Source organism: Adiantum capillus-veneris, chromosome 11, assembly GCF_014529385.1.
Source record: "Adiantum capillus-veneris isolate H3 chromosome 11, ASM1452938v2, whole genome shotgun sequence".
Classification (NCBI taxonomy): Eukaryota; Viridiplantae; Streptophyta; class Polypodiopsida; order Polypodiales; family Pteridaceae; genus Adiantum; species Adiantum capillus-veneris.
In genome coordinates, this window is record NC_140941.1 from 137,772,753 (window position 1) to 137,788,003 (window position 15,251).

Genomic DNA, 15,251 nt, shown 5'->3' on the forward strand with positions numbered 1-15,251 from the left:
GAAGAGTATCCTATTCTAGGAGGAAATAAAAAAGGAGAAGGTATTGAGAGCATTATTTGCAGAGCACTTGTGTTTTTTTTTTCTCTCTCTCTCTCTCTCTCTCTCTAGCGTTTTCAATGCACGTGGCTCACACTCTTTCCGCTAATCACTCTCACAAAGAGGAGAGTCGACACGGAACGAGGGAGTTCCATTTCTAGATATATTGGCCCCAAAGTCCGGCGCCCTTCCGGTATTTCTTTATCGATTGTCAATCACAAAGGTACAACTCCCCAAGGGTCCAGTTTCTCGGAGTATGCTCTCCAGAGACCGACCCTCATTGACACTTATAAACAGTACAAGGGTTGCCAAAAGCAAAGCCCCAAAAGCATCCTTCTGAAAGTAGTAGCCTCAAAAGCTAGTGCTCAAATTTGCAAAAAACAACAGCACAAATCATGGAATTCTCGTACAGCATGCCATGTGGCAACAACAAACATATTTTACAAAAGTTCAGCCAAGTCTTTACGCTCTTGACAAATAGGGTTTAGGTCCCTCGCCCGGTTCTCCTTAAGTTGGACAGAGTTAGTGTTTTAAAGCCTAACCTCTATAGGCCCCTCAGCCATAAGTTCTCCAGTTCTAGATTCTTCTGAGTTTCTTTTCCAGTTCCTAACTTCCTTATCCTCTCAGCCAGTCCCTCAAGTTGAGCATGCCACATCACAAACTTGTGACATGGAAGCATCTTTGTGATGGTGATTATCAAAGTCAATTAAGCCTCCTTGAATGGTAGGAATGGGAGTAACTCAAATTTGAAGGAGTGCCTCAAGCTTGAAGGAGTACCTTCCTTGAGGCACTCTGGTCAAACGCTATACCCAATGATATGTTTGACGCTAGGGAATGCCAAAGCATAGTGGGTACATCACGGGTAGCTGGAGAGGCCATTGGTGGGGGAGAGGAGGAAGGAGGAGGCTAGTGGGACGGAGAAGACGGAGGCCGGGGGGGGGGGACGGCCACGCACTCCTCTATTTGAAGAGGATCAAAACGATTCCCCATGGGAACCCACTACTGATGCTGATGTCGTTGGTGTTGTGGTTGGCAACCATGCCTATGGCCTGGGCTGGTTGCCAGCCAAAGTCCTCGAGTGTATTTGCGTCCTTGGTTGGGCCTGATGAAGAAGAAGACGTTGATGGATCAATGTCCTTCTTTAAGGGGCTGCCCTATAAATGGCTGCCCCAAGGCTGGAGGTGTGGTGTGGTGAGCCTATGTACGAGGCTCTCGCCCGAGGGCAGGCCTTGGCCAGGTGGTCAATCTATTGGCAAATGAAGCGCTCATTCGGGAGGCTCAAGTACTCAACCCATGCAAAAGAAAAACTTCTCCAACCTCGGGAAGTAAAACCTCTTTCAGCACAGAGTGAGGATCGCTAACAAGAATGCACGTTGAGGACATGTCTGTGTTGGGGATAAAGGCCATTAGGCCAATACCATCGCACGCTAACTGCAGTCAATTGTTGGGCCATCTAGGAACACCACTTAGATGCCCATAGAAAAAGAAAGCAGGCGCTAGGAAAGAAACTAGTATTCTATGGAGACGAAAGTAACGGCTTCAGTGGAGTCCTCAGCATTGTGGATAGAGAATTGGAGCTGAATTTGGTTCTAAACCACCCATCCGGTAGAATCCTGGGGATTAGAATCAGATGGAAGGGCATACCTTTACCATTGTGAATGTGTGTTGTCCTAGCAATGCAAAAGATAGAGCTAAACTATGGATGCATCTTAGAGATACTCCTATTGAAGGTGAGTGGTTGCTGGTTGGCGACCTCAATATGGTAGAAAATATCATGGATAGAACAGGATCCTCCAGTATGCTGGCTGGCTCAAAAAGGTCTAAATGGCAAAGTTTGTGCAAAAAATGGGCGATGATCGACTTATGGGAAATCGGCCCATGGAACAGCACTCCTGGGTTCACCTACACAAGCCTCCAATATGCCTGCACTGCCTCTAGGTTGGACATATGCTATTGCTCACACCAAGCTGGCTGGATACCATCGTTGATGGAGATGAAGGTAGTCCCAACAAAAAGCCTTTCGGATCACATACCTCTGCACATACATTTTAAGAAGAATACAGGGGAGGAGCAGACCCCAAGAGGTGGGAAAAAACTGTTAGTAACAGGGGCACACCTATTCAAAGACCCTCTTTTCAGGAATCTAACCAAGAAAGCACTAGGTAAGCTCAAAAAAGATGTCGACCTCATCAAGCACAATGCGTGGGACCTCTTTGCGTGGAGAATCCAAAAAGCAATCAAAACCTTGGGCCCCGAATCAAGAAAGTTAGGGAGGTACACCTTTTGCATCTTACAGAGGAGATACAATTGCTTACCTCCAAAAAAGCCAATGGGCTAGCTACTGAGGATGAGCACAAACAATAAATCGAAGCCAAATCTAACCTTTTTAATGAGCAGTTAGAGGATATAAAAAAGGCAAGGCTTCTCTCCAGGGAGAATGCCCTTCAACCTGAAGCCTCTAATCAAGCTCATTTTTCTAGGGCTTTGAAAGCCGAGGCCACGTCCGCTCGCTTGATGATGAGAAAGGGACAGCAGTTCATAACCAGGATGAGATGGTTGGTCTGATGCTAAGCTATCTTAGCCAAATCATTGGATAGCTAGAGATCCAGTCCCAAGAAGTGGAAGAAGCCAAAGGGTCCTTACTTCAGAGTGTCAAGAAGAAGATTCCCCACTCAGAAGCTAATTTCTAGGAAAGGGCATTTTTTGAAGACGAATGTTCACAAGCATTGCAAGCCCTTGGCAAGGAAAAGTCCTCTGGTTGGGATGGGATGACGGTGGAATTCTATAGAGAATTTTGAGACGATCTCAAGGTCCCAATCACAAGATTGGCCAATAAAGCCATTGTCGAAGGGTCGTTGGAGATAAGTGTAAAGAGAGGGCTTATCAAACCCATCCCCAAACAGATCTGTTGTTCTCAACTGAAACACTGGTGTAACATTTAATGGCCTAATAACTTATGTGTAGCGGAAATTAGCATGAACATAGTGGGCATTTCATTAGAATAGATTCCTAATGAGAATTACAAGAGTGCTTGGGTGGAGAGAGCAACAAAAAGCATAACACCTAGTTAGATAGCATCGACAATACTTTCAAAAGAGAGAGAAATTAAGCTATTGACAACAGTTGAGGACCGGATTTGCATGGAGCCGGTCCCCCCTCCAAAAGGCTTTGTATTATGGTTTCTCCCATCAAGAGAGACATTGTACAATACAATTCTTTGTGTTCCTTCAAGACTAGCTAGTGCAATGAAGATGGAAGCTTCATACACCAAGCAAAACACTTAATCAAACACAACTTGAATTATCCCCGTTCTCAGACCCAAGACCTCACACACCTTCGAAGATGGTGAGAGCTAGCAGGGTATGAGAGTAGATTGAGAGGAAGAAGGAGTATTTTACGAGAAAGAAGTACATCTCCTCACATAATCACTCATATTAGCATAGCTTAGCTTAGTAATTAGCTTGGTAGAGGAGATGAGCATGCATTGAAGCTTGGCTCTTGGTTGGATTTGCATCCACATGCCAAGAGAGTGTTGATGTAGGCTTCTATCTCACAAGCTTGGAGTAGGTGATGAGCTCTCCATTAAAGCTTGGGAGGAGATAGAGTATTCTTCCTTCACACATGGTCAAGTGTGAGTGTGTGTGTGTGTCAATGCCAAGCAAAAATCATCCCTCTCTCTCTCTCTCTTGGGCGAGCCCTAGCTGCTAATTTGGTCTGGCTTTTGCCTCATTGGACCTCCCCAAGTCAAGCCAATAGGTATTAAGCAGCATAAGTGATAGCCTTCTGACATGTGTCCCCCTTTCCCCTTTTGTGAGAGCTTTAGGTAATTAAATAATTAAACTAAACTCTCATTGGACCCCTTTGTCTCCTGGCCAATAGAAATCAGGCAAGCCATGGGGCTTCTGAATGCTCATTGGACCCTTTGGGACACTGCCCAATAGTCTTCTAGGAGACTTAATTCTCATTGGTTTCTTTTATTAAATGTTTTTAAATTAATTAAACTACATTTACTCTAGCTTAATTCTCATTGGTCCACTTCAAGGGTCTTCCAATAGGAATTGGGCACACCTTGTCGGCATATGGCCTAGGGAGCTGACATGTGTCCCTCATTCCCTTTGTGTAAAGGGAGCCTGTGTGTGTGTGTGTGTGTGTGTGTGTGTGTCTTTCTCTTTCATCCCCTACCTTTGGGGCTTGCCCCCTCCCATGTAGGGATGTGCAAAGACTTTTAGGGCACACACAAAGCATCCAATTTTCCCTAGGATTGACCTTTGGACACAACCTTTGAATTTTGGAACCTTAGCATTTTGGAAGTCTTAATGGGCTGAACCTTAGGGTCTTTTTAGCCCATTGTTGCACATGGATCTTTTGCAGATGGCCCCCCCTTTGGATCCCTATTTTCCCTCCTTTGGATCCCTACTGTGGCCGGTCTGCTAGCTTAACCAATATTCTAGCTTTTTCTCCCTTGGCACTTCCCCACATTAAATGATCAGTTTAATATGAGAAAATCATTTAGGAGAATTAGATATTGATTATTATGACATTACCTCTCTCTTGAAATCATAGTAGTCCTCGACTATGGTGTAGAGAAGATAAAGCATATTCATGAGTCTTTTTCTTAGCGGGTAGAGGATCCCTATGTTACCCTACGACATCATTCCATAATGGATGACTAGTCCATTTGGCGCTTGAGAGCCTGAGGCTGCCGCAAGCATGTCTGCACATTAGTCCTATCAGTCTTCCATAGTAGAGTGAGAAGCTCTACTTGGTGTTTGGGAGACGTCGTCTCCGCAAACTTGATCTAAGCATGCATACTACTTCATTTTTGTGCACAAATAAAGAAAAAGAGAGTCTTATAAGACAAAAATTTTGTTCATTTTTAACATTTTGTTCATTTGCTTACTCTTGGGAAGCATTGTAAGCATTGACAAGGTTTAGGTTATCCTTTAATTGTATGCCTTGCATCCATCTAGCATCTTCGAAAGGATAATTCTTAAACTTAATAAGATATCGTCGGATAGTCTTACCGCCTCTTAATACCTTGTCTTCATGTCAGAGAATGGACTCAGGCTGCAGTACCTCCTCTTGGTCCTCGATCTCCGGTGGGTCTTCAATAGTTGGTTCTTGAGGTGGCTCTCCTTTGTAAGGCTTTAATAGGCTCACATGAAAAGCATTGTGTATGCGAAGATCTTCCCATGTACCTTAAGTAGCAAGGGACTTTTTGATCTTCCCTCAATTACCTTGAAAGGTGCTTTTCCTGTGGAAGTATGTATAGTGTTATTGTAAGCATACTCTACTAAGGGTAAGTACTTCTCCCATTGGGATCTTTGATCTACTTCCGTTACATAGGCTTTTAGTAGATCGAGAATGGTTAGGTTAGCTATTTCACTTTGGCCATCAGTTTGTGGATGATAGGCCGAAGAGAAGTTTAGCCTTGTTCCTAAATTCTCAAAGAGACCCTTCCAAAAATTACTGGTCATTCTAGGATCTCTATCCGACACTATGGACATTGGCAAGCCATGGTACTTGAAAATTTGTGAAATGAAGAGGGTTGCCATTTGATGGGCTTTGATAGTCTTTTTGACAGGTATAAAATGAGCTTGTTTACTGAACCTGTCTACTATCGTCCATATCCCCGTATTCCCATGGATAGACTTAGGCAATCCAAAGATAAAATCCATGGATATGCTCTCCCAAGGTGAATTAGGGATTGGCAAGGGTTGAAGCTATCCAGGTTGCTTCCCTCTATCAAATTTTGTCTTTTGACATACCACACATTTGGAAACATACTCTTGTATGTTCACTTTCATGGTAGGCCAATAGAAATATGTTTCAATTCCCTTTAAGGTAGACTGAATCCCTCTATGCCCCGCATATGGGGGAGCATGAGATTCATACATTACTTTCTCACGTAGTGAGTTAGTAACGCATAGTCTATTGCCATAGAGAAGATAACCATCTTGTAAAATAAATGGTTCTTCTTTCTTCCCTAATGCAAGGGCTGAAATCACATCTCTAAAATCGGGATCAATAGCATAATCATCTATCATTGAAGATAAATCATTGTGAGTTGCTATGGAAACCGCATTCACTCTCGGTCGTCTTGAGAGTGCATCGGCTACTTGATTATGCTTGCCAGCAATGTGAGCAATATGAAAATGAAATTGCGAAAGGAAATTTGCCCACCTCATTTGTTTGTCGGAGCTTGGTCTACGTCATGAAGTACTTAAGACTTTGGTGATCCATTCGCAGAATGAAAGGAGTCCCAAGGCAAAACAGCCCCAAGGCAATCACCACAAGCATCACATTGGACCTCAAATGGTTTTGAGAGATCCGGTAGTGTAAGCACAGGTTGAGAGATAAGCTTTTCTTTAAGCTTTTGGAAAGCATTGTTCTCCTTAGCAGACCATGTATACCTAACACTTTTCTTTGTTAGGTCATGTAATGGTCCCGCAATTTGTGAGAACTTTTCTATGAAGCGTCTATAGTATGCACACATACCTATAAAGCTTCTAAGATTCCTTGGTTTAGGCCATCCTTTTATTACCTCTAACTTGGATGGATCCATTTGGATGCCATCTTGAGAGATAATGTGACCTAAATACTGAATCTCTTGCAAGAAAAATTCACTTTTCTTTCGATTAACATAAAGTTTATTCTCTCTTAAAACTTGAAATATTACTTGGAGGTGTTGCTTGTGTTCCTCCAATGAATTAGAGTAGATGATAATATCATCAAAGAACACTCCAGTGAAGGTTCGATGAGGCCTGAACAGCTTCTCCATCAAGCGGTTGAATGTGGCTGGTGCATTGGTCAAGCCAAAAGGCATGACAATGTATTCGTAAAGACCAAATGTAGTACAAAATGCGGTCTTTACAATGTCTTGATCAACTATCCTTATTTGATGATAGCCACTTTTTAGGTCAATCCTACTGAAGTAGGTCGATCCTTGTAGCTTATCAAATAGGTCTTCTACCCGTGGAACGGGAAACCTATTCTTGATAGAGATCCTATTTAGTGCTCTATAGTCAACACACATACGATATGTGCCGTCTTTCTTTTGCACTAATAGCACAGGTGAGCAAAATGGAGATGAGCTAGGCCTAACCATGCCCTTCTCAACTAACTCATGCACTTGCCGCATAATCTCCTCTTGTTGAGCTAGAGAAACTCTATAAGGAGGTTTGTCAGGCGGTGAACTTCCTGGAAGAAGTTCAATTGCATGGTCATCATTACCTTGTTTAGGAGGTAGCTCACAAGGGATGTCGTCAATAAAAACATCTTGAAACCCCTTGAGAAAATTGGATAACTCTAATTCCTTTTGGTTGCTTTTATTTTCTTTTCCTAAAGCATTAGGTTCATTTTGAGATCTTTAACAAAAATCATGTACACGGAAATAGAGCTCTTTATTGACTTGTTGAAAGCTGGTGTATGTACAATGGGGATGGTGTTACCCATCTCCTTAGCATCTATATACATGTCTTTTTCCCTGAACTTAAAGGAGATTCTCCTTTCAGGAAATTTAACATCGGCAGCCAGGCGGTCAAACCATGGTGCCCCTAGGATTACATCCTCATGCTTGAGAGGAGAGATAAAGAAGTCCTCTTTGTCCACATAGCCTTGGACATGAAGCCTCAATTTCCCGATTAAGGGAGTGACTAAAGCTTCTTGCCCCTTGAAGGCACTGTCTGCGGGTAGGATATCTCCCATCGCGTAGGATTGTATGCCTAGCTTGGTGGCTAACTCCATAGATATGAAATTGTGAGTAGAACCAGGGTCAAAGAGAATAAAAGCATCATGTTCTCTTACCTTTCCCCAAGCATGGCATAGAGGAGATCCTTTGTGGTGAGTTTGGTGAATCTCCTCCTCTTGGATTTCAACCAAAGAAGCTCTAGGAGGATCTTGGCGGTTGTTCTTTTGGGGACAAGCGCGGTACGCATGCCCTTGTTCGCCGCACTTGAAACACCGGTTATCCTTACGATAACGCTCAAGCTCTTCAGGAGAGAGTTTATTCTTTCCTTTGTAAACTCCCTTCTCTTTAGTTTTGTTGGAATTGCCCTTAGGAGACTTTTGGACATTGTCCTTCCCCTTAGGCTCATTGGAACCCTTGTTTTCCGGGGGCTTATTATTTCTTTTAGCCCCCGTTTGGAAATTGATTCGAGAGGCCACCATAGTATGGTGTATTACCTCCGATATGGTACGTGGCCTTTGGGAGTTGACATACTCCGCCATTTCTTCGGTTAAGCCCGCACAAAATTGTTGCTTTTGCTCTCCAAAATCCAACTTTTTGAAGACAGTGGCTTTGAGTTGTAGGTCCCAAAACTTGTCTACATATTTGTGGATGGATTCATTGGGAGAGAGCTTTAAGCTTCGCCATTCGGTGAGTACTTTGTCTTTGGCATCGGTGGCCAAAAACTGCTTCATAATGGAAGCTCTTAAAGCCTTCCATGTTCGTGGAGCTTCACCGTTGGCTCGTAGGCTAGACCACCATTGTCTGGCGGACTTTTGAAAGTGCATAGCTACATAGCGTAGCTTAGAGGACTCGTGAAGCCCTCATCTCCAAACGCCGCATGGAATTGCTGGATAAAGGCCAAGACTTTGTCCGTAGCACCGAAGGTGCCATCATAGGTAAGGAAGGAGATGCTCTTCCCTCCCTCTTTGAATTTCTTCAGCTTGGACGACCTCTTCCATGCGGCATAGGATTTCCTATGGCCTCTTCTTTTTGATGGTTCAAAAGTTGCACCATCACTTTCTTCAGAAGGTGAAGAATTTGAAGAAGGTGGAGAAGAGGGTGACCTCTTTCTCGCCTTTTTCTTGTCTTGATCTTTGTCGTCTTCACCATAGCTTTCATAAGAGGAAGAGGATGAAGAAGATGGAGAAGAGGGTGTCCTCTTTCTCGCCTTTTTCTTCTCTTGCTTTTTATCATCCCTCTTTGAATTGTGGTGAGGAGAAGAATACGATGGTCTTCTCCGCTTTGGTGGTGATGGAGAGCGTTTAGCCCGCCGTCTTCGTGGAGCCATCTCTGGCGAGGTGGCGGGAGACTCGCTTCTTTCTCGTTCCTTCGTTGGAGGCTCTTGAGTTCTCCTTTGGGAAGGAGATGCATCATCAAGAAGTAAATTCTTGAGCCCTTCATATGGATTCTCTTCTTCTTCCCGAATCGGAGAGAGACCTCTTTTGGTAGTCTCACAAGGAGGCTTCCTAGGTGTTCTCTCGTCATGGTGATGAGCTTGGAGAATCCCGTGAGCATGGAGCTGCCGTTGCACTTCACTTTGGAGAGATGGATTGCCCATGGCTTGTTGAAGCCTAGAAACAAGATAGTTAACAAGCATTGAAGCATCATTAGTAGCTTGCTCATGAGCAAAATCAAAGTTATCAACATTAATTTCACTCTCTTTACTATTGTCAGCCATTCTAACAACTTTTAGGTGTAAACTTTTTAGGTATACTTTGGCACTTCAAGCCCTAGTTGCTACTCCTCTTTACCCCTTTAGAAAAAGCACTCAAGCTACTGTACCCGCGGCTCGAATACCATTCATTGCAAGGAATAGAAGAGAGGGTCTTTCAACACCAAAACAGCACCGGCTCTTGTCAAGCTTCTAATAGCTCAATAGTGGTTAAACCATAGGCAAGCCCCGTAGGACTCCACTATTAAGACCATAGCTCTCGACGGTGATGCCCCGATAACTGCACAAAGGTAGGCGCACTGCAAGGCTGAAAAATCCCTATTCTACTTACTCACAGGCAATTAATAATACCAACCATTTGTAGCTAGCTTGAGGACCTCCCTTCTTGAGTAAGAAAAGAGAAACCTTGAGCTCTGATACCAATGTAACATTTAATCGCCTAATAACTTATGTGTAGCGGAAATTAGCATGAACATAGTGGGCAGTTCATTAGAATAGATTCCTAATGAGAATTACAAGAGTGCTTGGGTGGAGAGAGCAACAAAAAGCATAACACCTAGTTAGATAGCATCGACAATACTTTCAAAAGAGAGAGAAATTAAGCTATTGACAACAGTTGAGGACCGGATTTGCATGGAGCCGGTCCCCCCTCCAAAAGGCTTTGTATTATGGTTTCTCACATCAAGAGAGACATTGTACAATACAATTCTTTGTGTTCCTTCAAGACTAGCTAGTGCAATACAAATCAAGAGTGTGTACTACTACAGTTGGACCTGGATAAGGCTTATGACAGAATAACATGGACATATATAGAAGCCGTCATGGAAGCTCTGGGCTTTGGGCCGCACCGATGTCGCCTGGTACGTGTACTGGGAGCTAGAAGCCAATCATAGCTCCTTTTCAATGATAGAATTGTGGGCTCTTTTGAGGTCAAAAGGTATATTAAGCAGGGATGCTCTCTAGCCCCCCTGCCGTTCGCCATATGATCACATCCTTTAATCATGACGCTCGAAGCTAGTGTGGAACGAGGGGAGTTGCAAGGCTTGGCTTTGCCAGGAAATAGCCAACTCCTAGCAAAACTTTTTGCAGATGATTCTCTCCTCTTCTTGAAGGTGTGCCCCCAGGTCATCAGGAAAGCTATGGATATTGTACAAATATTCTTAGTAGCTTCGGGGTCCCACAAGAAAAAATTTGAGTGGGTGCTTGAAAAAATCAAAACAAAAATGAGTAGGTGGGAGTATGCTCTTCTCCCGTTCCCAAGTCGGATAAATGCCTTTATGATTCCTTATATTGCCTTCACTAGCCCGCTTCTCTAGATGGCTAAGTGTCACTGGAAAGAGTTCTTAAAACCAGTGAAAAGGTTTTTATGGAAAAACAACACAAAATCATCCAGACCATGGCAATGGGCGCGTTGGGAATTAGTTGCTCAATCGAGGAATCAAGGAGGCCTCGGAATTCTGAACCCTGTGGCCCATGCAAAAGCTTGTTGCGCCAAATTTGTCATTTCCTTGGCTAAACATGATCAATTTTGGGGTATCATGATCAAAGATATGATAGAAGTAGTTAAACTTGGCTCGAAAGGTGGAAAGTGGAGAGGGGTGGAGGTTCATGACAAGCTGTTAGCCCCGACATGGACTACCCTAAAACTGGGGGACAGCTCAGGAGAATTGGTGAGAAAATGCAAGAGAGCAGCAGGATTCTTAAAGTGGGGGGTAAAAACCAGATACTTCAGGAACTCCATTTTGCATTGGTCCCCCTGGCTTTCCAAAGTTGTAGATCTGCCACAAATTCCCTATTGGATAGAGACAGCTAGAAAGCTGAATAATAAGGGTCTCAATCGACTGGGGCACTTCTGGACAGTGACAACAAGAGTTGGAAAACCATCGACCTTCTGGTTATCCAGTACCAACTAAATAGCTTGGAGGTCTTGCTGGTCCACAAAGTGAGGAAAGAGCTTGACAACATAGTGATGCCTATTTGTAATTCGGAATTTGACTAGAACGCCTGGAAATGGCTTGAAAGCAGTCTCTTATGGAAACCCCATCCTAAAGACATTTACCATACAATGATGCATAAGAAGAATTGGTCTAAGCCCCTTAACAAGATATGGAAAAAACAATGGCCAGAGGAAAGGTGGGAGCAAGTAATGGAGAACATCTGGAAGCCAAAGGTGCCGCAGCACATGAAGGTATTTTTATGGAAGGTAATTTGGGGTGCTCTATCGACGGGGGTGAAGCTTCAGGAAAGAGGGATTGGGTCAAATCGATGCTTGGGGTGTAGGTTGGCTAGTGAAGATCTGGCCCAACTCTTCATGGATTTCCCAACTATCAAAGGCCTCGCAGAGAAAATATGCAAGTGGGTCCGAAGAACATGGAAAATTGGTTTTTACAAGACTGATCTATTCCTTGGAGGGAAGAATTCAGGTGGTCCTGCCATTCTCACCAGCACACAAATCGTCAGGTACTTCTTACATAATGTATGGCAGACAAGGAACCGTCGTGTGTTTGAAGGAGGTCGTGAGGTGGCAAGCTTCACATAAATTATACAAGAAAGTAAAGTGCTAATATGGAAGCTCGGACGCAAGCAACACTCGGAGGATTGGTCTAGGACTACTTGTGCCTTGTGGTCAGCAGAGGGTATGCCTAGGACGGGGGGAAATCTTGGCTTTCGGTAATTAAAAAATCTTAGAAGAACATGATAATGGACCTTATGTATCAAGGATAAGGGGGACGAGTTGGTTGGGATGGCTGCCCTGATAGCCGATGTAATTTTGGTCTCTGGATGATGTCATGGCTCAACACGAGCATGACAAGACCTTGTAATTATTTGGGTTGTTTAATATAATTCACTCACAATTGTGAGTTTTGCTAAATTAAAATAGTAAAAAAGCTTAGTACTATATCTATGGTCACAATATTTATAGTGGCTCAACTTTGCATTTTGAAGGAGGAAGAACTCCCCTTTTCTTTGTACACAAAAGGAGGAAGTTATGTTCTGCCAATGTAAAGTCAAAAAGCTTAGCATTATATCTATATTTATTGTGGCTCAACTTTGATTTTGAAGGAGGAAAAACTCCCCTTTTCTTTGTACACAAAATGCACACCTATCCCTATTTTATTTTATTTTGCAAAACTCACAATGCTGAGTAAATTATATTGACAATCACAAAAAAAGATAATTTTTTGCCATGCTCGTGACAAGCCATGACATCTCTAAGAGGTCACTGATACATCGGCCTCTTCAGCTTCAAAAAATACCAAAGTTTGAGCTAAAACCTCCCACTTGACATCTCCATGTATCATTGTCCTTCTAGCCTTAAGGATGTGCACAATGCACATTGTAGCTTTGCGCAAAGAGCCAAAGTCAAATGGTCCTAGAGTTAAGATGACACTACCTACAACTAATGTGGGATAACATGAGCGTACTGCAAGAGCGAGAGTGAGAGAGAGAGGTGTCGAATAGGCCTTGCCAAAAATAATTTTCTAATCACAGAAATTCTAAAATAAATACGAACATAGTAACACTCTTTTGAATTATAGGTCAAAATTTGAAGAATTGATGGAATTTACACTAAAACTTGCAAAATTTTCTCGATGATCTTCTTCAAGACAAGCTTGGAATCCAGCGTGGAATTTGCAATTTTGACGATAAAAATACACTAAACAATCCCAAAATGGAAGGTCATGATGGATGTAGAAAAGTTGACTGCCCAATACATGCATTGTCACTCTCTCACCACCCTGAGGACATGCTATACCAAGAGAAGAGGACCATACCTGTTGAAAATCTATTACACCCTCGTGGGGGACACCAATGTGTGTGTGTGTGTGTGTGTGTGAGAGAGAGAGAGAGAGAGAGAGAGAGAGAGAGAGAGAGCAAGGTGAAGGAGAAAAAACAAGAGAATTTTTATTTTCATAAGAATGATCCGAACAGATATAAAAGATGTACTCAACGAGTCTTGATCTCAAGGTCTAGTTAGAGAGAGAGAGAGAGAGAGAGAGAGAGAGAGAGAGAGAGAGAAGGAGAGAGGTTTTAATACTTTATCTTAAAGAGCTTCAAAAAATTTAAGCTCTTACTGCTTCCATGCATCACGCAAATGGAGAGAGAGAGAGAGAGAGAGAGAGAGAGGGAGGGAGAGAGAGATTTTAATATCATAGGAATACATTCAAGTGACCTCAAAGCTCTATCTGACATGTTTGTTGGTATTTAAGAGCGAACCGTGATAACGAAAGCTCTATCTGACATGTTTGTTGGTATTTAAGAGCGAACCGTGATAACCAATTTGCTACACTCAAAGATTATTATAGTTTCATTTTCTTATTCATTGAGAGAGATCCCAAAGATCTACCCGACAAGTATTGAACTCAAAAATTTGTATATGTGTATGTGTGTGTGTGTGTCTATGTGCGCATGCAAGAGAGAGAGAGAGAGGGGGGGGGGGGGGGGCATAGAGGGAGGGAGGGAGGAAGAAGAAGATAGTTTTTATTGTCATAAAAACAATCCAAATAGATATCTTGACCTCAAGATCTAATAATAAAGAGAGAGGGAATCCATCTTCCTTGAGCCATTACAGGAACTAAAGTACACCCTCCTTGCTTGTGCACGCACACACACCTACGGATATGTGTATGTGTGTAACCCAATGGCCATGTTCTTGGAAGTAGCAACACATGGGTCACAGACTATACTATATATGAAGCAGCTTAAATTTTTCAAGGAAGGAGAGACCCTCCATGTGTCACTCGCTGTTTCACTTAAGAGCAAACCTTTCAAAACAAAAGTGAAAGGTTAGATTTAAAATGCAATAGTAAAGGGTAACATTGTAAGAAGTGACAGGCTTTTCAGAATGTAAAATCAATAGACTTTTTACTTTCTATTTTGCATAGAATAAATGTTTCAGTTTAAATGCACATAACAAAAAGGGATAATTTTAGTGAAAATTTAATTATTTTAAAATAACTAATTTATATATATATATATATATATTTGGCTTTATCTTTTCAAGGGATTTTTTCAAGACCAATATTGATATTTTTCAAAGATTTCTAAAAGTTTGTCTTTTTTGAAAAAAAGCTTGTTTCACATCGACTTGGTGATGTCTTGCTTTGAGGACATGCATGCAAATAAAGAGGTCGATCCATGTTATTGGCTATGTATGAGAGAGAGAGAGAGAGAGAGAGAGAGAGAGAGATTTTTTATCATTGAGCTCATTACACTATATCTCACCAAGGGCATCCTTCAAGCCCTTCCAATTTTCAAAAAAGGATAGCTAATGATTGCCCACTTGACGGACCTTTTACTAGCTCTCGGATATTTTGTCTTTTTTGTTTTTTAGATTTACAATGTGGAACATGCTTAAAAACCTATAAATTCTCTAAATTTTGACATGCAAGGGTGGCTATTTAAAATCAACCCCAGAGAGAGAGAGAGAGAGAGAGAGAGAGAGAGAGAGAGAGAGAGAGGATAATTTTTGAGCGTCCAATGAATGATGCGTCAAGGAGAAGTAGGGAGAGAGAAAGATATAAAAAAATGTTCAAGGGTGTAGGAACAATTTAAAAAGACACTAAAAGTAGCACGAGTCTTCAACAAGAGTGAATATCTATGGATGGAGAGAGAGAGAGAGAGAGAGAGAGAGAGAGAGAGACCAATCATAGTCCATGCAAACTACTATCCATCCAACATGTGTGTGTGTGTGTGTGTGTGAGAGAGAGAGAGAGAGAGAGAGAGAGAGAGAGAGGTTTTGTTGCAGGAGGGGGGGATTGGAACATAAAAATTTTGAATGTCATAATTATTGTACTAGAAAAATAGCAGGAG